The sequence below is a fragment of the Neopsephotus bourkii genome, unplaced genomic scaffold (assembly GCF_033783945.1).
Source record: "Neopsephotus bourkii isolate Nb327-2 ecotype Australia unplaced genomic scaffold, CSIRO-AGI_Nbou_v1 NB_1690, whole genome shotgun sequence".
NCBI classification, from domain to species: domain Eukaryota; kingdom Metazoa; phylum Chordata; class Aves; order Psittaciformes; family Psittacidae; genus Neopsephotus; species Neopsephotus bourkii.
This window is the reverse complement of record NW_026902164.1, coordinates 19,844-45,381: the sequence shown is the minus strand read 5'-3', so window position 1 is coordinate 45,381 and position 25,538 is coordinate 19,844. Positions and strand designations below refer to the sequence as shown.

The 25,538-nt window shown below is 43.5% G+C and overlaps 1 long non-coding RNA gene across 1 annotated transcript; it reads right to left on the bottom strand.

Annotated features, from left to right (window-relative positions):
- Positions 1-365: 365 nt before the first annotated feature.
- On the bottom strand, positions 366-5,010 carry LOC133224532 (uncharacterized). The gene is made up of 3 exons (XR_009728871.1): positions 4,874-5,010; positions 2,636-3,530; positions 366-834 (listed from the first exon to the last, which is right to left on the bottom strand). It is a non-coding gene; the product is annotated as an uncharacterized LOC133224532 (long non-coding RNA).
- Between the last annotated feature and the right edge of the window lie 20,528 nt (positions 5,011-25,538).

Here is a 25,538-nt window from a genome sequence, read left to right as displayed (position 1 = left end):
GAACTACTCTGACCTGCCAGGCAATTTAGTCTTTAAGCCCCCAGGGAAGTTAAGCAAACCTGTTCAGTTTTTTGATAAATTCTGGGTTTTCTGATTAACTGTGAAAGACCCAGCTCTCTTCATGTAAATCTTTGCAGTGTTGTAGGCCACCCTGACATCCTACTTGCTTTGTTTGGATAGACAGAAACAAGACCAAGTTTTGGCCCATGATGCATTCTGCACCAAAGACACTTTCCTTATAGTCTCACCTTCACCTCAAAGCAGAACTCTGTGAAGTCATGCCGTATCTAGCCAAGGAAACACTGAAATATGAGCAGAGACAATCTTTGCTTAATCTATCCACAATGCAACAAATTTTCAACTGCTAGATTATAATAATTTATTTATCTTTACAGTGATGACAGAAGAATGTACAGGTGTTTTCAGCCATACGTATAAAAATCTGTTTATATATAGAGTCACAATAATCTTGAATTAGGAAATTATTTGGTTCTTCTGATCTATTGTTACTAAAAAACACAGGAAAAGCAAATATTTAGTACAGGCAATATAATTCCAGTAAGTTTGCAACCTGGCATCAAAAGTTCAGCTTTAGATTAAGGGTAACATTTGATACTTAAAAAAGGACTTTAAGTCATAGGACACAAAATAAAATTGCTTTTCAAGTAAGATATGTACATCAAAAATAGAAGTCTAAAAAAGGCATTGGTTTTAATGATATTAGAAAGCTATAAAAATGTGCATGGGTCCATTTATTCTTATAATGAAAGACCGAAGGAGAAGGTGCCTCTGTCTTTCACAAAGTTCCTCCTGGAATAAGTCAGTTAAAAGTACCTGTAAAAGAGACAGAAATAACCCCTTGTGGAAAAGTAAAGGCTGACAGTGGCATCAATTAGAATGACTTAGTTGGAGCAGTTTTAGCTGTGTTTCAGTCCCATACTAAGAGCACACCATAAATATTTTGTAAGTGGGTAACAAACAGCTAATAAAATGTAAGTAGCTGCTCCATTGTTAAAAGCCCTGCAGGTGCATACTTACTTTTTCATTAAGCACAATCTGCATATATAACAGAATCATAGAATAGTTAGGGTTGGAAAGGACCTTAAGATCATCAAGTTCCAACCCCCCTGCCATGGACAGGGACACCTCCCACTAAAGCATATCACCCAAGGCCTCGTCCAGACTGGCCTTGAACACTGCCAGGGATGAAGCATTCACAACCTCCCTGGGCAACCCATTCCAGTGCCTCATCACCCTAACAGGAAAGAATTTTCTCCTTATATCCAATCTAAACTTCCCCCGTTTAAGTTTTAACCCATTACCCCTTGTCCTGTCACTACAGTCCCTAATGCAGAGTCCCTCCCTAGCATCCCTATAGGCCCCCTTCAGATAATGGAAGGCTGCTATGAGGTCTCTTCTCTGCAGGGCTGCTCTGAATCTCTTCTCTGCCCAACCTGTAGCTGTGCCTGGGATTGCTCCAACCCAGGTGTAGGACCTGGCACTTGGCATAGTTAAACTTCATGAGGTTGGCATCAGCCCACCTCACAAACTTGTCAAGGTCCCTCTGGATGGCATTCCTTCCGGTCCCAGCACCAATCCCTGAGGGACACCACTCGTTACTGGTATCCAGCTGGACATTGAGCCACTGACCACAACTCTTTGTGTGGGGCCATCCAGACAGTTCTTTATCCACCGAGTGGTCATCCATCAAATTGATGTCTCTCCAATTTAGAGACAAGGATGTCATGTGGGACAGTGTCGAAGGCTTTACACAAATCCAGGTAGATGACATCAACTGCTCTACCGCTGTCCATCAGTTCTGTAGCCCCATCATAGAAGGCCACCAAATAGGTCAGGCAGCATTTCTCCTTAGTGAAGCCATGCTGGCTGTCACCAAGCACCTTGTTGATTTTCATGTGCCTTAGCATGCCTTCCAGGAGAATCTGCTCCAAGTTTTTGCGAGGCACAGAGGTGAGACTGACTGGTCTGTAATTCCCTGGGTCATCCATTTCCCCCTTCTTGAAAATGGGGGTTATATTTCCCTTTTTCCAGCCGTCAGGAACTTCACCTGACTGACATGATTTTTCAAATATGATGGCCAGTGGCTTAGCAACTTCATTCGCCAGCTCCTTTGGGACCCGAGGATGGATTTCATCAGGACCCATGGACTTGTGCACATTCAGATTTTTAAGATGATCTTGAACCAGTTCCTCTCCTGCAGTGGGCCCAAGGTCTTCTTTCTCACAGTCCCTGCGTCTGCCTTGCAAGACTTGGATGGTGCGGTCAGAGCCTTTGCCAGTGAAGACCGAGGCGAGGAAGTAATTCAGAACCTCAGCCTTCTCCAAATCCTGTGTAGCTAGTTCTCCTGAGAGCTTCCTGAGGGGGCCTACGTTCTCCCTAGTCTGTTTTTTGTTTGCTATGTATCCAGCCTCTTTCACCACACACCTTCCTGGCACATCACCCAGTACTGCATTACAGCCTTAAATCCCTTTCTGAATTCTTGGGGTTTAAGTACAGCACAATGTGTATGTGAAAAGTTTCTTAATATAAAAAGATCATACTGGAACATTAGTCTGTATAACGGAAACAAAAACTTGCATATTTCAAGATAGTTTACATTAATTAATCCACTTACTCAAAAATCTTGTTCAAGTCAATAATTAAAACCACTAGGGAAAAAAAAAAAAGCAGTTTTACAGAACACAGCCAACACACGCATGTCTACATGTACACTGGCTACATACATGTAAAAAGGTAATGAGTTTACAACTTGACGAAACTCAAGTTCTACTGATCCAACTGATTTTTGCAGAGAACTACAGTACCAGTGCAAAAATAACCACTTCTACAAACAGATTTATGACTCCATTAGAAAATAATTATTTTATTCAAAATTTAAAAAAATCAAAATTACAATTTGATTCTAAAATGGCACATATTTGAAATTTCACATCTTAAACTAATGTTCTTTCTTAGCATCCTTTAAAGCTATCCATAATTAGTTTTATAGGGGAAATACTCAGGGATTAGGAGTTTAATAGTAAATAGCTGTAACAAAGTAATTAAAAGATTCCAGTAGCTCAGAAATCATCAAGATTTCTGGACTGTTAAGTTGCCAGTAAACAACACTGGGAAATAGCTTTTGTTCACATTTAAAGACCAAGTTTTCCTTTATGTGGCACTGACAGTATAAGTAATGAAAGTGACTGTACATTTTAAACACATTTTGTTTCTACTTATAAGAATTTACTCAAGCAACACACCCTTGTATCGGAAGCGGTAACCTAGTGCACAGTCCTGATACTGAGTGCAAAAACAACATCTGGCTTCTGGGTGCACCAGGCTTATATTCTTCTTATACCAGGGAACCAAAATGCCATGGAATTACCCCTCTATGCTATGGGTTGAATACTGGTTTAAATGTTCAACAGCCTTGATAAACAGGTCACAGCCTGGAAACTTCGATCCTATGTCTACAAGTTACCTGAAAAAAAGTATTCATAGTTGTGTAAAAGTTATCTCCACTGTACCTGTCAAATAAGAAGTACATACATTATTTCCCCTTGTGGCTAGTAAATACAGAACAAAAAAAAAAAAAAAAAGAAAAAAGAAATTAATTCGTTTAAAATGACACAACTATCTCCAAACACAATTCTTAGTTGTTAAAATTTCAGCTCTTTATGAAAAGTTCAGATCAAAGTTGTGCACTTTCATAAATGAGCACTGTGTGCTTAATAGAAACAAGAGAATGAATTATCATTCTTCTGCAGGTGATTATAAAAGAAAAAAATTAACAAAGTGTTTGGCAAATCCACAGATCACTACTGTAAAGAGGTATAAGATCCTAGAATCATAGAATAGCTAGGGTTGGAAAGGACCTTAAGATCATCTAGTTCCAACTCCCTTGCCATGGGCAGGGACATCTCACACTAAACCATGTCACCCAAGGCTCTGTCCAACCTGGCCTTGAACACTGCCAGGGATGGAGCATTTACCACTTCTTTGGGCAACCCATTCCAGTGCCTCACCACCCTAACAGGAAAGAACTTCTTCCTTATATGTAACCTAAACTTCCACTGTTTAAGTCTGAACCCTTTACCCCTTGTCCTATCACTACAGTCCCTAATGACAAGTCCCTCCCCAGCATCCTTGTAGACCCCCTTCAGATACTGGAAGGCTGCTATGAGGTCTCCATTCAGCCTTCTCTTCTCCAGGCTGAACAGCTGCAACTTTCTCAGCCTGTCTCCATATGGGAGGTGCTTCAGCCCCCTGACCATACTCGTGGCCCTCCTCTGGACTTGTTCCAACACTTCCATGTCCTTTTTATGTTGAAGCCACCAGAACTGTACACAGTACTCCAAGTGAGGTCTCACGAGAGCAGAGTAGAGGGGCAAGGATCACCTCTTTTGACTTGCTGGTCATGCTTCTTTTCATGCAGATACATGAATATACCTTGGAAAATTAATTTGCAGAGGTATTGCTCATTTAAAAATAAGCAGAAAAGTTTCAGAACTTGTTATGTAATTTTACTAAATTAAATTTGAAGAACAGAAAAACAGAAAAAGGCCAGTTAACTTTGATTGCTTTACACCACTTTCAAGTATTAAGTGCCAGAAAAGATACCTTCGGTAGTTTCTACAGATTGGGTCTTTGCTGTAAAGGATTAAAATCACTTGTTTTTCCTCCCTAGTGATCTGTGTAGCATTTAATGTGAGGTTGTTCCCACCTATATCTGCAAAATCACCCTTGTGTTCTGCTGATAGAGGGCATGTCAGCTAATGTGTGTGGGGAGAAAGCAGGACTGCTTGTGTGTGACGCACTGCTGTCCACCAACTGACTGCTGAGACAGCTAAATCTCAGAGATTCGACTCACCTGATTTCTTTTTATACTTCATCTCTATTATCCATTTTTACATCTATATCTTTTGTTGTATCAGCTGCTCGTGTCAAAATGTCTGCCATTAGTGCTTCCTCCAGCTTTTTACGTACTTGTTGCACCCGCTCTTCTTGTTTTCTGAAGGGAGATAAGGGAAGAAGGGGCAGAAATGTCAGTCCTTCAAGTGTAGTAGTAGGTTGAGAGCATACTTCCAACAATGACTCAGGGCTGGTTTCTCAACTCTTATTTTAACTGAGAACAGAATATGATAGAATAGTTCTAGTTGGAAGTGACCTACAATGATTATCTAGTCCAACTACCTGACCCCTCCAGGGCTCACCAAAAGTTAAAGCATATCCTTAGGGTCATTGTCCAAATGCTTGGGGCATCGACCACCTCTTTAAACCCTTACTGACTAGTTCTGTTACCTTTGCACATATTCAGGCACTAAAATGAGAGCACTCTGAGCCAAAACCCACTCTGGTTTAGCATGCACGGTTTCCTTTCCCTCACACAGTGACAGAAGTATTGAATGTGATATATGATCTTCCACTCTCAGATTAGATACTTGAAAAGACCAAACACAAAGTTAATGGAGCAGTTTCCCACTGGGCTATCTTTACTAGACTGGCTTTTTTCTTTTTCCTTTTTATTTTTTTGGCAGACACACTTCAGGGTAGATCACTGAAAATCACAGCAGGAGATTCCTGTAACAAGCATTGTAAAGGAGAACTGAGGCAATCTTCCTCTTTCCTTGTGTAAGGGTGTGTACACCAGGAGCACCTCTACAGGATGGTGGGGCACTGAGTAGGTTTCTAAGTGCTCAGAGAACCAACTCTAAGTCCTACACAATGCATGTTCAGTGGAAGAACCTCAAGGAACTAACCATTTCTATTTTTTATTTAATTACTCCTACCTGTCTATTCAGCCTTACCTATTAGGCTGTCTGCTTACAGAGATATCAAAATGAAGGAAAGAAAAAAAAAAGCCCAAAAGAACAAGCTAGCAGTTCAGTAGAGAACATGTTTTCTATCTTCCAGCTGTTTTCTATCCTTGATTTTTATCTTCAGTATACAGCTTACTGTCCCAGACCTGTTAACTTTCAATACCTAGAGAATGGTCTTTCAAACCCCACAGCAGAGAACCAAACAAAACCAAAGATGCCTTATCTTTTGCAGAACCTGTGACAAAGGAGAAATAAAAGAGTAGCAAATTCAGTACCTGTTAATGGAATGAAAATGATCCCAAGAGCACACATAAGATGAAATACTTGTGGTTTTTTTTTAAATCAGTAATAAAACATTGTTACCATTTCACTGTTGGAACACACTGTGAACTGGCCAAGGGTTATGAAAAAATAGTTGAAGTATATTTATTTTTTCCTCTTTCTGTTTTTAGAATTTTGACTTTAAGACAGTGGGGTATTTACACAATCCACAGCCTACAAACTCCACCACAACATGCTTCAAACTACAGTCAGTAGCTATTTACACCAGCAGATCCCTTCCCTAGATTCCTGGTGTTTCCTTACTCAGGGTAATTTAGGCTATGATGACACTTAATTACAGCATTTTTAAAAAAGCACATGAATGATCAAATCAGAGAGAAGAAAGCTGCTGGAATATCTTTATAAAGCTCCCCTTCAGAATGCAAAGAAAATTCCAATGAACTAAACAAAACACAATAAGGACACTTCCCCACTCTTACAAAGAATGGATCAAGAACGAAATATAAGTGTTCCTTGATCATGGTTCTAGTCACAGGACATTTTAAGTGTATGTCCTGGCAAAGCCCTGAAGCATTACATTATCCATCAAAGATATGGGAAATCACCAATCCTTCCTTTGTCCAAAAAGTCACAGGGCATTTAGACAACCTTGCCCACTCAGTAACCTAAATCAAGCCATGAACAGCTGAGCTGGGAGAGAAAGGAGGCTCAGTCCAGGCTGTGAGTACTTCATAACACCAATGTATATCAGAGAATGCACTTGCCAGAAAACACATGAGAAGTTAATCTGAAACATCCTTTCTTTATTGGTGCTATGAGGTCCTTCCCTGCTTTGCTCTTCAGTGAGTCTGTTGTTCAGACATGGAATCTAACATAAAGGCCAGCAAGTATCTTGATATTGAGGAGCTGGGCACAAACCAACCATGAGCTTTACCACCTCATTAGGCCCCTTTATTTGAGATCTTCTTTTAAATGTACTTAACTATGTTGATGAAGTTTTGAAAAACATGCTGAAGCATAACCTCAGCCTGTGATAGATTTCAGAATCATTATCATTAGTATGATTTGTAACAAGCCCCTTCCTACCATCTTGGACATATGACTGTAGTATTTAACTATCACAATACACAGAAGTGGCAACCAGTTTTCTATATCTCAGATTAGTTTCTGTTATTAAGGGCCCAGGTACCCTATTTACAGCATACGAGGCTTTCTCCAGAGGATAATCCTGGGTCTTGCTTCCCAAACTCATGTGAAGACAAAGCTTTCCCCAGTTACTTCATTTCCAAATTTTCAGCCAGCTAGTTGATCTTCCAGGGAGCAACAACCAAAAAATACCTCCCAGCACTCCCAGTCCTGAAGAGTTTGGTCTTCTTTTGGAAGGACTGTGAGAATGAAGACCTTGGGCCCACCATAGGAGAGGAACTGGTTCGAGACCGTCTTAAAAATCTGAACTTGCACAAGTCCATGGGGCCTGATGAAATCCATCTGCGGGTCCTGAAGAAGCTGGAAAATGCAGTTGCTAAGCCGCTGGCCATCATATTTCATAGATCATGGCAGTCAGGTGAAGTTCCCGATGACTGGAAAAAGGGAAATATAACCCCCATTTTCAAGAAGGGGAAAATGGATGACCCAGGGAATTACAGACCAGTCAATCTCACCTCTGTGCCTGGCAAAATATTGGAGCATGGGGATGGAGTCTTCATTAGGGACTGTAGTGATAGGACAAGGGTTAACAGGTTAAAACTTAAACAGGGGAAGTTTAGATTGGATATAAGGAGGAAATTCTTTCCTGTTAGGGTGCTGAGGCACTGGAATAGGTTGCCTAGGGAGGTTGTGAATGCTCCATCCCTGGCAGAGTTCAAGGCCAGGCTGGACGAGGCCTTGGGTGATATGGTTCAGAGCGAGGTGTCCCTGCCCATGGCAGGGGGGTTGGAACTTGATGATCTTAAGGTCCTTTCCAACCCTAACTATTCTATAATTCTATGATTCTAGCAAAAAGAGCTTTTAAGTATTAAAAACACAGCCCTTTTTATACAATATGACTTTTAAAGCACATGAACTACCAAGAGCAAATATCTAAGAACCAACAGCAAGAAAACACTAGTAATAAAAGTGCTCATCTTTAACATGAAGTAAAACTCAAGGACTTAGTGTATCTGTATTCAATTTGATTGACTTCTTATGCTAGTTTATCACAGAAGTATTAGGTAAAGGTACTTTAGCACATTAAGTCAGCAGGGTTAGCAGTGCTGCCAGGGAAAGCAAGCATGCTGCCCACGAGTGCCCACTCTTCGCTCCCGGCCTTCAGTCCTTCAGCTCCACAGCACCATCCTGGCAATGGAGCTCCCACACAGCAGCATACTATGCTGATCCTTCTCACCTCCCCTGCCACATCACTCACTGCTAAGCAGCTCCTTGGCCACATGCTCTTTTCAGCCTTCCTCTGAGCAAGACACAACCCTAATCCTTTAGAAATCACTCTTCACTCAGTCCTAACCTTGAAATTCGGTGCTGAAGCCCTTGCTTTTAGTACTGTAATAAAGGATGAGTAATTTTTTTGAAAAGAAAATTAACTGCACACCTATTAGAAAACCAAAATATTTGCCCATATGTAAACAGATCTATCTGTTCTCTTCATATCATATCCCAATCTCCCACTTTTAAGAGAGCATATTAGTCACAAAGCTATATGCTGTAGGGGAACATTCTTATTCTCTTTTGTTGAAGTTACTTACTTTTTAACTGAGATCAACAAATTAACTTCACCAAACCAGAAATGGGAAGGAAGAAAGCCAGTACTGATCATGACTACAGCTTAATGTTTAGGGCACTCTCTTGGGAAAGAAAATATGGATTATGACTCATAACTTAGTGAATATTTGATATTACTATTTTGACCAGAAAGAAAAAAAACAGGTATCCATTTTTTAAGTTACTGAACTAATCAACTAATCAACAGGTAAAAGAAAAATGTTCATACCTCTCTTCCAGAGGACTGCACTGAGCCAGGAAGGAAATTACTTTAACTGAACTTGCTTTTCATTTTATTGAAGACTTTATGAAACTTACCTAATGTCATCATCAGTGACTATGAAAGCTTTGCAGAGGGGCTGAGATGTATTAAGCCAGACAGCTGGGTTCTTCTCAACAGCTGCAGAGAGCTGCCCCGTGATAGGTGCAGAACTGGTGTGCAAAGCACTAGCAACAGCTGATAACAGGGTATTGTCATTATTACCCGGGCCAACTCCTAAAACAAAGATAACTGAATAATTTCACATTTCATATGTAACTTCCAGTGGCAGAGCTCTTCTCAGTTTGTAAGGTTAGGTACACTCATGATATAATTGCCCCTGGACATGACTATAAACAGTTAAATGCAAGTTCTTAAAAATGGATTTGTAGTACCACAGTTCTCATTTAAGTATAAGCATTTCAAAAGTCATCTTGTTTCTAAAATTGTTTAGGTTTTCTGGCTTACACTAACAATTACAATATCACATTTTTTTTAATCAAGATGATCAGATTATTATAAATTTATCAGTCACATACTGAAATAGCTTCTTTGCAGCTTCACGGTATTAATCCACAACAGCACAGTCTTTTCTTTAATACTACAAGGTATTAAATTAATTCTGGAAAATAAACACTGGAGATATTTTACAACACTCAAATTCCCAAGAAAATCTCCCAAGCAGTGGAACAAAGTTATTAATTTTGAACTGTGACTTGAACATATGTTAAATCAACTTTCATAGAATCATAGAATTGTAGAATAGTTTGGGTTGGAAGGGACCTTAAAGATCATCAAGTTCCAACCCCCCTGCCATGGGCAGGGACACCTTCCACTAGACCAGGTTACTCAAAGCCCCATCCAACCTGGCCTTGAACATTTTCAGGGATGGGGCAGCCACAACTTCCTTGGGCAGCTTGTTCCAGTGTCTCACCACCCTCACCATAAAGAATGTTTTCCTAATGTTCTAATCTAAACCTACTCTCACCTTAAAGCCATTTCCCCATGTCCTGTTACTACAAGTCTTTGTAAAAAGTCCCTCACCAGAATTCTTGTAGGCTCCCTTTAGTTATTGGAGGACTGTTATAAGGTGTCTCCAGAGCTTTCCCTTTTCTAGGCTGAACAAGCCCAGTTCTCTCAGCTTGTCTTCAGAGGAGAGGTGGTCCAGCCCTCTGATAATCTTTGTGGCCCTTCCCTGGACTCACTCAAGCAGGTCCACATCCCTCTCATGTTCAGCTCTGAGGACCCCAGAGTTGAATGCAGTACTCCAGGTGGGGTCTCACAAGAGTGGAGTAGAGGGGGAGAGTGCAGTTCTGCAGTGCAGGTGTTATTAACTACAGAAATGAACTAAAAAGAAACATATTTTTCAAGACCTGAAATTGCTGAGGTGAGTAGCTCCAGAGAGGACACCTCCAACACCAGAGTGGGGGGAAACACAACGTCCAGGAGCGTCAATTCTGACTGGCAAGAGCCACCAAGGGAGCCTCAAGTCTTCAACAGGATTGTCCCAGGAGCTGGTAGCTCAGCTGATGTGAGCAGCTGATTAGCAGGGGGTGGCACCAGGAGGAAAGGCACTAGCCCTGAACAGGTAAAAACCCATCCCAGGGAGTGTGAGCAACCAGGAGTGTGACTTTAGTCAGGGCGTGGTGCAGCAGTTCGCGCAGGCAGGGCGAGCGGGTAGCGAGCAGGATGGTGAGCACTTGCCTCAGGGCCCAGCCTGGGAGCTCTGCTCTGGCTGCCCTGATGGTGGCCAGCATTGGCACCCAGACAGAGCTGATGAGAGGAAGGCTGCAGTGCAGACCTCGGAGTGTAGAACGTGCCTCGACTTGTCTCTTGAGGCAAGGGTACCAAATGGGCAGAGCTCAACTCAGTGTGCCCTGGTGGAGGTTCTCCTGCAGCAGGTGGCTGAACTGGAGGAGACTGTCAGTAAACTAAGAGATACCAGGGAAGCAGAGAAGGAGCTGAACTGCTTGACCCAGGCCCAAAATGTGCAGGGGCCACAAGTGTCCATCGTAGCTCATACAGAAAAGAAGAAGGGCATTAACCCAGGAAGCTGGGAACTAGTAACAAGAAAAGCCGACAAAGAGGAAGAGGACAATTAAAAGTGAGAGGCTTCCACCTAAATGTGATGTCCCCACACAGAACAGCTTCGCAGTTCTGCGGGGGGCTAAGGAGGAAAAGCACACCTCACCAAATGAATAACCAGCTGATGCACCAGTACAGAGGATCAGTACTAGTGCCTCCAGGAAAAAGCTGTGGGTCATAGTAGTAGGGGACTCTACTTTGATAGGCACAAAGGCACTTTCCTGGCACGACATCTGTCGGCCTGACCCAGTCTCAAGGGAGGTGTGTTGTCTACCAGGGGCTCAGATCAGGGATGTTGCTGAGAGGCTACTTGGCCTAGTAAGTCCTGCTGACTATTACTCACTTCTTGTGGTCCATGTGGGTGTGAGATATATAGGAATGATTCGTGTCAGCAATTTAGGAGTCCTTGTCATCTTTGTACTTTGGGTGGAATCGAAAATCCTGTGTAGAATGTGTAAGAATGATCAGATTAAGATAGATGTTCCTGTCAATACAATGATGAAAGAGAAGAAGGAACAAAGGAATAATCCTTCCTAATCAAATGCTTTGTTACTTTAAGGGATACTTTGTTTAACCTCTTGAATGTCTCAAAGGCTTTGCTAATTAGAGGGTACTTTGTTTAACTGCTTGAATGCCTTGAGGGGGTTAGGTAATCAAGGGATACATGCTGTTACAGGATGAGGAGAAACTTGTGTATTGAATAAGTAACTATATAAGAAATGGAATTTAGGGGGGCTAAGATGGTGGTTAAGCTTGTGACAGACATCCCCCGTTAATGTAATGCCAAGGAATTCAATACCTTTTTAAGAAGTTTCTTCACCTAAAGATAAGACCCCAGCAACAGGAGGAGAACAATGAAAAAGAACTACGTCGATATTCAGGTGAAGGAGATGACAGGATTGGCTGAAACCCAAGACCGAGGAGTATAAGAGACTGTACCTCAGAAATCTCGGTGTGTGTCTTGGGTGGAGCAGAGACTGCCCGGCGCACCCAGAGCTGCTTGCTTATTGCCTCTCCATATTAATCAATTGTAATAAAAAATAATTAAATCAGATCATGGCCAAGATGGAATTTTTATAACAAAATTGGTGACCCCAATGTGATCTCTGTGTGGCTGCCTGGGACTATAGCTTTTACGAGGAGGCGCACCACAATTTCTGGCTCGGGAGTTGTAGTCCCGGGTAGTCCCACGAGATCAACGAACAGAGAGGCAATAACCAAGGAATTTGAGCTCCTGTAAAAACTGCAGTATAAGGAACCCGTAATTCTTGTACACGAAGACCCGGAGGAGAACAACGGACTGTGAGTATCGTTTGGTTGGGTGGGAGGGCCGGTGTGTGAGTGTCACTGTGATGTTTTCCTCTAACCGCGGTTCCAACCTCCCCTGAGGGAATTGGCCGGTGCAGAGAAGGAGTGCTTGGTGATTTGTGTTTGTGTACCTTTGAGACACGGACTGGGTATCCTGGACCTGTGAAAATACAGGCCAGGGCATCGGGATCTCTGAAGCAAGTGTGGACCTCTTCTAAGCGCATTTCCAATCTCACACGAGGGACTTGGCCGCTGAAGGAGGGAAGTGATAGTGATTGATTGAGAGGAGACACACCCGGCAGGAAACGGGTCAGAGTAGGAGTCGTAACTCTAACCCAGGGAGGGGCCCACGGAGAGGTCCCAGGAATAAGGTAGGGAGCGAATTACCAGATATACCCCCAGACAGTCCCTTGGGGTTAACACTTAAGTACTGGGGCTTTTGGCTGTCCCAGGACGGAAAAAGTAAAGAAAAATATGGTCCATTACTGTATGGAAGTATGGATCAAAGAGGAAATTCGACCTGACCATTTATATTGGCCAATATTCGGGTATTTTGATGATTGGATTTGTCAATCATCATGGGAGCCTTTAGATAATTTACCATCCCTTTATCAAGGGCGGGACTCGAGAGGTGATCGGGAGGGCACTTACCCACGGATACCACCCCATCCTCCTCCATCGGCTCCCCCATCCTCCCCTCCCTCCAGTCCCACCAGGAGTAAAATAAAAATACAGGATGATTGCTATGTTTGGTGCTAATAAAGCCATTAAGCTGGTGTAAACATCTACTGGGGAGTATCCCAGACTAGCTGATGTCCAGGATGGGAGCAGTTGAACTAACTGATAAGTAAAAGGGCAGGATGATTGCTATGTCTGTAATGTTAATTAAGCTTATTGGGAAAAGTAAACGACCCTTAAAGACCATCACATTTTTGTATGCATGCCTGAAACTTTCTGTAAAATGATGTAATATGAGGATGGCCTGCATGGCAATACAGAGACACGCTTGGAGGAGCTACCCCATGTGTCCCGGCGCCGCAATAAAGAATACCTGTTTGTCAACTTAAAACTTTGTTGACGAGTTCCTGGAGTTTTCTCCAAATCAATCTGGCACCCCAGATGGGACCCTCTCTGCTCGGCTGCAGGACCCGCTGAGGACAGGGCTCCCCTAGGGCCCTCGGGAGTTTTTCCTGGAGGGACCCCTTGACTCATTCAGATCCCTGCGGGAGCAGACAAGGACCATCTCATAAAAGGTATTATTTTCTTTTATATAGTCTGTAAGATGCAGGGGGCATCTCTGTTTGGTAAACTGCTTTGGTAAGCCTTCCGTAAATCGAGATAAGAAATCTTGTGGGTAAAGGCGTATACCCGGCTGCTAGCGTCCGTTTGGTATACACCCACAAGAAGCAGGGGGCTTCTTGTGGTTTGGGTCCTGCAGGACACAGTGGGCATCTTGTAGAAAAAGTTTTGGATTTTTACTGGTATTTGACTTATGTTGTGGGTTGTTATAGTTTTGATTTTGGTCTTGTGATTTTGGTATTGGTGACAGATTGCTATAACTGCGTTATTAATTGTTGTCTCTGTTTCAAGTCTTGTAACTGTGTGGAGTGTGTCTGTGGGACCCTGTGTTTGTGTATGTGTGTGAATGCGAGATTAATAATGGGAAATCGGTAGAGTGGAGAGATCTTGAAAAAGAGTCCTTTAGGGTGCATTTTTGCACATTGGAAAGAACTGAGAGGGTTTCCTGGGGACTCAGTAAATAAGAAAATGTTGGTGAAAAACCGTAACCAATGCTGGCTGTTGTATACTCTGGGGGATCAGGAGAAATGGCCTAAAAATGGAACTCTGAATTATAATACATTGTTACAATTAATGTTGTTTTTGAGGCAGCAGGGAAAATGGGATGAAGTGATGTATGCAGATATATTTTTCACTTTAAGAAAGCACCTGGAGTGGCAGACAGAATGTGAAATTAATATAGCTCTGCCAGATCCCTAATTTTGGTTTTGGAAAAGGAAAGGGAAAACCGGAAAGCTAAGCTGGAGAGATGTTTTTCAGCCTGTGTGTCCTGGGTTTAGCAGCAGCAGTCATTTTTTCTCCTTCTTGGTAGCTGGTGCAGTGCTGTGTTTTGACTTTCGGGCTGGGAACAGAGCTGAAAAACAATGATGTTTTGGTTTGGCCAAGGACTTTGTGGGCCTCATGCTCTGCCAGGGAGGAGGGGAGCCGGGAGGAAGCAGAGACAGGACACCTGACCCAAACTGACCAAAGAGGTATTCCATACCACAGCACGTCATGCCCAGGATGTAACTGGGGGGTGACCCGGAAGGGGCTAGAAGGGACTGCAGGGTTGGAGGAGGTATCGGTTGGTGCTTGGTCGGGCTGGGGGGAGCGAGTTATCGGTTGCCTGGTGATGGGGTGTTGTATTCTCTTCCCTCGTTATTTCCTTTATCATTACTATTATTGGTGGTAGCAGTAGAGATTTGTGTTATACCTTAGTGACTAAACTGTTCTTATCTCAACCTGTGGGAGTTGCATTTCTTTTTGATTCTCCTCTCCATCCCTCCAGGAGTAGGGGGAGGGCAAGAAGGGGGGGAGTGGGTAACAAGCTGTCTGGCTGTGGGTTAAACCACGACACTGTGATATTGAGAGCAGGACTTGAGAATGTTAAAGAAGTGTGGGGAGTGTATCGGAATCGGAAACATGTAGAGAAGAAAGAGCTGAGTTGTGCTATAGGCACGGCTACAGTGGCTGCTTTGGGACAAGTATGTGAGAGGACGAGGCAGAGGTAGAGGAGGAATGACAGGCAGAGATGAGAAATTGAATTCTCCTGTGGGATGTGATCAGTGTGCATACTGTAAGGAGTTTGGATGTTGGAAGTGAGACTGCTCTGGGGGGAGTGCCATGGGGTGGCTCCGGTGACTGAATTAGAACTAGACTGACAAGGGAGCTGGGGAATCTAACCTAGCAGATCCACTGATTAAATTAAAACGAGGAACTAGAGGAAATAAAGTGGAATTTTAAGTGGATACAGGAGCAACTTATTCGATCTTAAATCAGAGGAAAAGAATTTGTGAAACCTTTAGAGTATAAATTAGGAAAACAAATAGGAATGCATAAATTTTTATACATGCCAAATCCTCCAGAAATCTTTATTAGGGTGAGAAGCAACATTTAAAGAAGGCAAAATGCAATTAGGAGTAAAAAATGATCAATTAATTGAAGTTTTGAGTTTATCTTTAATTCAACAGAAAAGCAAACAGGAGGATCTCCCTGAAATAGAAGAAATCCTTAATCAGGTATATCTGAGAGTATGGGCATCTGAAGTTCCAGGTAAGGCAAAAAAAAAAAAAAAAAAAGCTTTGCCTGTTAAAGTAGAAATAAAAGGTGGGCCTACCCAATTAGAACAGAACAATACCCCTTAAAATTGGAGAATCAAAAGGGAAACAAAGAAATAATTAAAAAAAAAAAAGGATTATTAATTGAATGTGAATTGGAATATAACACTCTTATCTTGCCATTAAAGAAATCTGATGGGAAAATTTACAGATTAGTTCAAAATCTCAGAGCAATCAAATTGTGGAGGACATTCATTCAGTAGTAGCTAATCTGTATACCTTATTGACTAAATTGAATACTAATCAGGGGTGGTTTACTGTTCTGGACTTAAAGGATACATTTTTCTCTCTGCCCATGGCCAAAGAAAGTAAAAAAATATTTGCTTTTGAATGGGAAAACCCTGAAACAGGAAGGACACAGCTCACATGGACGGTGTTACCTCAGGGATTTAAAAACAGAATGACCACATTTGGAAATCAATTTGCACTAGAATTAGAATTCTGGGAAACACCCACCCAGACAGGAACTTAACTACAGTATGTGAACGACCTGATAACTGCTACCAAAACTGGGAAAGGATGTGTTCAATGGACTGTAGAATTGTTAAACTTTCTGGGGCTAAAATGGATACCCGGTATCTAAACTGAAGGCTCAACTAATTCGAACTTGAGTATCTTATTTAGGATTCAAAATAACAGAAGGACAACCGGAACTTGGAGCAGCTAAAAAGGAAGCAATCTGCCAAACACCTTGACCATCCACAGTTAATGATATCCGGACATTTCTGGGAATGACTGGATGGTGTCAACTCTGGATCCATGATTATGGTGTTCTGAAATGGCAATAAGAACTGATGAAAAAGGGTGGACACACGCGTCACGAGTAAAAGGACCGGTAAAATAATGGAGGGTCGTGACTGAACCTGGAGACACCAAGCTGACCCTCAAAAGGACTTAATGAGTAACTGAGGGAATTCATATTGACTCTTGTAAAATGATAAGGGAAATACAGGTATAACTGGGCTCAGAGTTTCAATTGTTAAAAGTATATTATGGCTTGTAGGGAGGACCAAGAATAATTTTTGAGAAATCGGTTACAGTTCTTTTGCATTCGGTGTAAAATTATCACCTCATTGGAACAGTTGTTTCGAGGCAAATGTTATTGCCATAATAACCGACGGAAAATATACCTCTGACCTATCAGAGAGGGCAAGACCGGAGGGAATAAGGTGTTGCAGCTGAAAAGGTCTGCCGAGGGCTGCAACCCCTGGGGCTGTGACCGCTGAGCACTATGATCCTGACCGGACCTCTTTTGGTGTTGGTCCTGATAAGACCCGTATGGGAAACTGCCCTGGCTGCTAGAAACAACAGCTGTAGCGAATGTGTTGCTACAACTAGACGAGGAAAAGTGACCTCTCAAACACTTCTATCACACTGTGTATGAATGCAAGGGAATGGTAACTGGCTACTATATATATATATTCAAACTCAATATGGACTTTGTAAAAAAGGAACTAAAATGGTATGTTTTAATCCGAAAGAACTCCCCTATCAATACTGGATAGAGATAAGAACAAACTCAGCAGAAGGAAGATTAATGTCAACAAGCCAAATAATAACTAATCTAAGCCAACCTGTATGAGTAACCTTTGATGCCTGTGACACTATTGATGATGACCTATATTCAAATTGTAGAAACTTGAATTGGAGGAGGTATTATAGAGAATGTGAATAATATATTTGTCTCCGACCAAAAGAGAGATCACATTTACCTACAGGTTGTTATGCAGATTGGAATTATGATAGTCAGTCCGAAAGAAGTTATCATTTTTGTGGACATACTAGACGGAGTTGTGCCTGTTGGAGTACAACTCCTACCTGGGGATGGCCCCAAGAATGCAAGGGAACCCAACTGAGGGCAGAGATTAAAAAGGGAATAACTTTTCCCAGTTGCACAGCCCATTCTTGTAATCCTGTCAATCTAACTATCTGGAACCCAGGACAATGGAGACAAGAGGGGTCAAGGACAGCAGAAAGAGCTTTTCCAAATACATGGCAGATAAAACTAACACCAGAGGCAATGTAGGCCCACTGATGAACGGGACGGGTGCCCTGGTGACAGAAGATACAGAGATGGCAGAGTTACTGAATGCAGGGGGATTGGACTAGATGATCTTTTGAGGTCCCTTCCAATCTCTAACATACTGTGATACTGTGATGTCCATGTTTCTGTCGACACTTGTTCATCTTGTATTTATGCATCGGTGCATTCAGGTGAAAAGGTCAAAGATGTTTGTCGACATTTTATCACAGTTTTTACTACCCTGGGAGTTCCAAAAACCATAAAAACAGATAATGGCCCAGGTTATATAGCACACAAAACACAAGCATTTCTTCAGCAGTGGAGAATCCAACATGTCACAGGTATTTCACGTTGTCCCCCAGGCTAAGCCATTATTGAATGCACACATAGTACCCTTAAAACTATGTTGCAGAAACAAAAAAGGGGGAATTAAGGGTTAAACCCACAAGAACGTATAGTGAAAGTTTGTTATGTTTTGAATATTTTAAATTGCTGGACAGAGGATGGACTTCCTATACAGTGCCATTTTGGTGGTTCTAAGAATTTTGAACAGGGGAAGTCTCATGTTAAAGTACACAATCTTGAAACTCATGAATGGGAAGGCCTGCTCTCTTTAATAACCTGTGGACAAGGGTATGCTTGTGTTTCCACAGATAAAGGACCTCATTAGGTCCCTGCACGATGGGTTTGTCCTGCCTTGTCTTCTGTCTCTTCATCACAAGAGGATGTGGTTTCCTGCCCAGTGCTGTCAGTTGCCAGACCTACGAGTCCTCTCAGACTGCTGTTGGAAGCAATGGCGGCCTCGAATCTGGCGGACATGTGGGATGGCTGGCAGGTATAACAACACAGCCACAAGAAACTAAGATCTGTAAAAATGGATATGTATTTGTATTTTCATTATATAGTTTGAAGCAAATTGTTAGTGCAGAATGTTAACTGCTCTTTAACTGTTTGATAGGCTAGGAGCATGAGTGAAAAAATTGTATTGTTTGTTTTCTTAGTTTTTATTAGCTTATACAGTTTCTTATTAATCGAGCCCTTAAGCAGGTAATAATAGTGAATATACAAAACAAAGAAAGGGGAGATGTGGGGAGCAAAGGTGATAAGATTTACATGAAGAACAGTTTGGGAATGAGCTCTGAGGGCTTGGTGCTTTGACCAACACTGGGGCGATGATATGGAGCATTGAAGGCCAGAGAATGTGGGGGTTGTGAGAGGGTCTGCAGTACTGTGATAGGACTATTTACCTGGAGAGTTTTACAGGGGCCAATGAGATTGAAAGTTGTGTGTACGTGCAGGTTGGGAAAGTACCGAAAAGGGGAATAAAAGGGGCTTGATTGTAATAAAGTTGGATTTGAGTCTCTGCATCAACTTGAGTCCGTGTCGTGAAATGCCACATGGCCCGGCACAAGTAATCCAGGAGATTCCTCATTTGTGTGGAAGACAACTTCCTCTTACAAGTAATAGAGGTGCTGACAAGGAGAGGTGCCATGCTTGACCTTGTGCTCAAGAACAGGAGGGGCTCGTTGGAAATGTGATGCTCCAGGGCAGCTTTGGCTGTAGCAATCATGAGATAGTGGAGTTCAAAATCCTCAGGACAGTGAGAAGAGCGTGCGGCAAGCTCATTGACCTGGACTTCAAGAGAGCAAACTTTGGCCTCATCCAGGAACCTGCTTAGTAAGGTTCTATGGGATATAGCCCTAGAGGGCAAGGGGGCCCAAGTCTGCTGGTTGATATTCAAGGATCACCTGCTACAAGCTCAGGAGAGCTGCATCATGAATAGAAGAAAATGCAGCAGGAGGGCCAGGAGGCCTCCATGGATGGATAAGGAGCTGCTGAGGAAAGTCAGAGGGAAAAAAGAAGCTTATAAAAGGTGGAAGTGAGAACTGGTGGCCTGGGAGGAATACAGGGACATTGCTGGGAAAGCTAGGGACCAGGTCTGGAAAGCTAAGGCTTAATTAGAATTCAATCTGGCAAGGGATGTGAAAGATACGAGGTACGGCTTCTATAGGTACGTAGCAAATAAAAGACAGACAAGGACACTGTCGGCCCCCTCCTGAAGCTATCAGGATAATAGGCTACCTTGGATTTGGAGAAGGCTGAGGTTCTTAATGACATCTTTGCCTCAGTCTTCACTGGCAAATGCTCTGAGCACACCACCCAAGTCTTGGAAGGCAGGCACAGGGACTGTGAAAATGAAGACCTTAGGCCCACTGTAGGAGAAGATCAGGTTTCAGACCAGTCTTAAGAACCTGAATGCACACAAGTCCAGGGGATGTGATGAAATCCATCCGCAGGTCCTGAAGGAGCTGGCAACTGAAGTTGCTAAGCCACTGGCCATTGTATTTGAAAAATCATGGCAGTCAGGTGAAGTTCCCAACCACTGGAAAAAGGGAAATATAACCCCCATTTTTAAGAAGGGGAAAATGGATGACCCAGGGAACTACAGACCAGTCAGTCTGTCCTGGGTTTAGCAGTAGCAGTCACTTTTCTCTTTCTTGGTAGCTGGTGCAGTGCTGTGTTTTGACTTTCGGGCTGGGAACAAAGCTGATAACAATGATGTTTTGGTTTGGCCAAGGACTTTGTGGGCCTCATGCTCTGCCAGGGAGGAGGGAAGCCGGGAGGAAGCAGAGACAGGACACCTGACCCAAACTGACCAAAGAAGTATTCCCTACCACAGCACGTCATGCCCAGGAGGTAACTGGGAGATACCCAGAAGGGCTAGGGGACTGCAGGGTTGGAGGAAGTATGGGTCGGTGCTTGGTCGGGCTGGGGGGGGTGAGTCACCGGTTGCCTGGTGATGGGGTGTTGTATTCTCTTCCCTTGTTATTTCCTTTATCATTACTATTATTGGTGGCAGCAGTAGTGATTTGTGTTATACCTTAGTTACTAAACTGTTCTTATCTCAACCCATGGGAGCTGCATTCTTTTTGATTCTCCTCTCCGTCCCTCCAAGAATAGGGGAGGGCAAGAAGGGGGGGGAGGGGGGAGTGAGTGGACAAGATGTCTGGATGGGTTAAACCACGACACAGTCTCACCTCCATGCCTGGCAAAACCTTGGAGCAGATTCTCCTTAAAGCCTGTTAAGGCACATGAAAAACAACAAGGTAGTTGGTGACAGACAACATGGCTTCACTAAGGGGAAATACTGCCTGAACAATTTGGTGGCCTTCTATGATGGGGCTACAGAGAACTGATGGACAGGGGCAAAGCAGCTGACATTATCTAACTGGACTTGTGCAAAGCATTTGACACTGTCCTGCATGACATCATTGCCTCTAAACTGGAGAGACATCAATTTGATGAATAGACCACCCAGTGGATAAAGAATTGTCTGGATGGTCACACGGAAAAAGTTCTGGTCAATGGCTCAGTGTCTGGCTGGAGACCAGTAACAAGTGGTGTCCCTCAGGGATCAGTGTTGGGACCGATCCTGTTCAATATCTTTGTCAGCGACATGGACAGTGGGATTGAGTGTGCCCTCAGCAAGTTTGCCCATGACACCAAGCTGTGTGGTTCGGTTGATACGCTGGAGGGAAGGAATGCCATCCAGAGGGACCTTGACACGGTTGTGACGTGGGCTGATGCCAACCTCATGGAGTTTAACCATGTCAAGTGCAAGGTCCTACACCTGGATTGGAGCAATCTCAGACAAAGCTACAGGCTGGGCAGTGAAGAGATTCAGAGCAGCCCTGCGAAGAAGGATTTGGGGATGTTGGTTGATGAGAAACTTAACATGAGCCAGCAGTGCGTGCTCGCAGCCCAGAAAGCCAAGCGTATCCTGGGCTGCATCAAAAGAAGCATGACCAGCAGGACAAAGGAGGTGATCCTGCCCCTCTACTCTACTCTCGTGAGACCTCACTTGGAGTACTGTGTACAGTTCTGGTGTCCTCAACATTAGAAGGACATGGTGCTGTTGGAACAACTCCAGAGGAGGGCCACGAGTATGATCAGGGGACTGGAGCACCTCCCATATGAAGACAGGCTGAGAGTTGGGGCTGTTCAGCCTGGAGAAGGCTACATGGAGACCTCATAGCAGCCTTCCAGTATCTGAAGGGGGCCTACAAGGATGCTGGGGAGGGACTTGTCATTAGGGACTGTAGTGATAGGACAAGGGGTAAAGGGTTCAGATTTAAACAGTGGAAGTTTAGGTTACATATAAGGAAGAAGTTCTTTACTGTGAGGGTGGTGAGGCACTGGAATAGGTTGCCCAAAGAAGTGGTAAATGCTCCATCCCTGGCGGTGTTCAAGGCCAGGTTGGACAGAGCCTTGGGTGGCATGGTTTAGTGCGAGATGTCCCTGCCCATGCAAGGGGGTTTGAACTAGATGATCTTAAGGTTCTTTCTAATGCTAACTAGGTATTCTATGATTCTATGACTCAGGCATTTTGTCAGCAAGAACATTTACAATTTCAAGTATACTTAATCTCACTGTAAACTGAAAAATTAAGAGCACCAAAAACTGTCCTTTTTAAGCACAAACATGGATCTGAAGCAACTGCAGTAGTGAACACAATACCTTGAAGACCTTTAGGTAGCTCCATGGATTTTATGATTTGTTCACTGACATCTGAGGCGCTGAGGCCTTGTAGCCTCTTCTCCCAAAAAAGCTATAAAAGAAAAAAGATTGTTCATTCAAAATAATAATAATAATAATAATAAACAACCCATAAATCAGTTAATGGAAATAAACATGATCAAAATAGCATCAGAACAATAAAAGGCAGACAGTGCCTAGCAGCTTACAAAATAATCAGTCACGTAAGCTACCAAAAAATGTAATAACGTATCTGATGGTAGAGTTATAGTCGTCGTGAGCATGCTTGTATGGAATTATGCAGAGGGCATTGAGGCACTGGAGACAGCACTGCACCTTGGAGCAGTACAGCTGCACCAAGACTAATGCCAATGTGCAGCTATGCCACTTCAGATATGTGCTGGCTTGATGACCTGGCATCCTGGGTTTAGCAGTAGCAGTCATTTTTTCTCTTTCTTGGTAGCTGGTGCAGTGCTGTGTTTTGACTTTCGGGCTGGGAACAGAGCTGATAACAATGATGTTTTGATTTGGCCAAGGACTTTGTGAGCCTCATGCTCTGCCAGGGAGGAGGGAAGCCGGGAGGAAGCAGAGACAGGACACCTGACCCAAACTGACCAAAGAGGTATTCCATACCACAGCACATCATGCCCAGGAGGTAACGGAGAGTTAGCCGGAAGGGCTAGGTGGACTGCAGGGTTGGAGGAGGTAGCGGTTGGTGCTTGGTCAGGCTGGGGGGGCAAGTTATCGGTCGCCTGGTGATGAGATGTTGCATTCTCTTTCCTTGTTATTTCCTTTATCATTACTAATACTGGTGGTAGCAGTAGTGATTTGTGTTATACCTTAGTTACTAAACTGTTCTTATCTCAACCCCTGGGAGTTGCTTTCTTTCTGATTCTTCTCTCCGTCCCTCCAGGAGTAGGGGAGGGCAAGAAGGGGTGGAGGGGGTGAACAAGCTGCCTGGCTGGGGTTAAACCACGACACCTGGCCTTCTCTGACTCTATACATATCTCTTGACTTATCTGGAAATTGAATCAAATCTTTAAAATTTTAGGAATATACATGAACTAAATTCATATTCACTTTACTTGTTATTGCTTTGTTTATTAGCTGGGAATAAGTTTCCATTTCTCACAGAAACCACCTTATTGACCTAAGAGATTTTTCTTCAGGGATACAGATTTCCCTAGTCACTCCTACCTGTCGTAGCTTAAGCCCAGCAGGTAACTCAGAACCACACAGCCACTTGCTCACTTCTCCCCTTCTTCCTATCTGCGCTCTCAGAGGTATGGGGAGGAGAACTGAAAGAATGTAACTCCAGCGGTTTGAGACAAGAACAGTCCAGTAACTAAAGTATAATACAAAACCACTACTGCTACCACCAATAATAAGGGAAATAACAAGGGAAGAAAATATAGCCACTCATCCCCTTTGGCTAGTTTGTGTCAGGTGTCCTGTCTCTACTTCCTCCTGGCTTCCTCTCCTCCCTGGCAGAGCATTAGACTCAGAAAGTCCTTGGTCAGAGTAAACATTACTTAGCAAGAACTAAAAACATCGGTATTATCAGTGTTGTTCCCAGGCTGTAAGTCAAAAACACAGCACTGCACCAGCTACTAAGGAGAACGATGACTGCTACTGCTGAACCCAGGACACATCATTATCATTATGGTAAATTGAAAAGGCCCATTTTAAAGAATAGGTGTGGCTAATCTCCAGATGAGAACTTCAGGATGAATCTTCAGACTAGTAAGGTAGTGTCCTGGGTTCAGCCTGCGGGTATTCCATACAACAACACATCATGCCCAGTATATAAACTGGGGGAGTTAACTGGGGGAGTTAACCCTTTAACGGACACCCCCTTGTCGTGGGGAAAGAGCTTGCGTGCCCTTGTGAAGTTGGGAGTTATGCTGGTGGTGGCTTATGCTTCCGGTAGGGTCTCCCATGCCAGTCAGCTCTCAAATGAAGGGTCAGACAAAGTGTGTCCATGGGCAGGATGGGCTCACTAGCCTTCGGGCAACCATCCTAGGAGAAGGACAACTCCAACTTCAAACCCGGGCAGATGGAGCTCGTGTAGCCCTGTAAGGCCATCCATCTAAGAGAAGGATACTCTAATTAAACCTACGACCTGAGGACTTTGCTGTCACTGTTGAGGACTTTGCTGTCACTGTCCAAGCTTGCTAGGCCCTGGCAGATAAACCTCAGGTGTAAAGGGTGAGGCCAGTTCTGCGCACGCTGTGCCTCACCTAAAATAAATCCACTGCGCAGGCCCGAAGGGTTTACCCACACTTGCAAAGCCCTGTAGCGACAGGCGAGGGACGAAACGGCAGGTGATAAGGTGCACTGGAAGTCGCAGACCCAACCCTGCATGCAGGCGGTTCAGGACATTGGTCGCTCAAGTCTGACCCAGGAGATGACAGTCTTGTTCGGCAGCATCCTGAATGACCAAGCAGCCTTTTTCAAGGACAGCACTGCTTGCTCCATATGGAGAGAGGCCTAGAAAAGGTGGCCTAACCAAAGCTCATCTCCCCCTCCACCTGGTTGGCTAGCCGCGGCCAACGGGCATCTTGTATTGCGGTCAATTAAAAACAAAGAGACAAAGGCATACACCTGCCTCCAAAGGTGTGTCCAGATTGACACTCGCATGTTGGAACATCAGAACCATGCTTGATACAGTGAACAGTGGGCGTCCTGAGCGCCGTTCTGCACTAATTGCCCATGAATTGTCACGACTTAACATCGATATCGCTGCTCTCAGTGAAGTTCGCCTTCATGAGGAAGGTAGCCTCAAAGAACATGGTGCTGGCTATACACTCTACTGGTCAGGCAAACCCAAAACTGAAAGTCATCTTTCTGGAGTCGGCTTCATGATTAAAAACTCCATAGCCTCTAAATTTGAAAATTTGCCGATAGGTCATTCCGACCGTATTATCTCCTTACGTCTTCCACTACACAACAAGCAACACGTTGCTCTTTTCAGCATATATGCTCCAACTCTGCAAGCTGACCCTGCAGAAAAAGAAAAAATCTACTCTGACCTGCGTCACCTCACTCAGAAAGTTCCTATAGAAGATAAGATC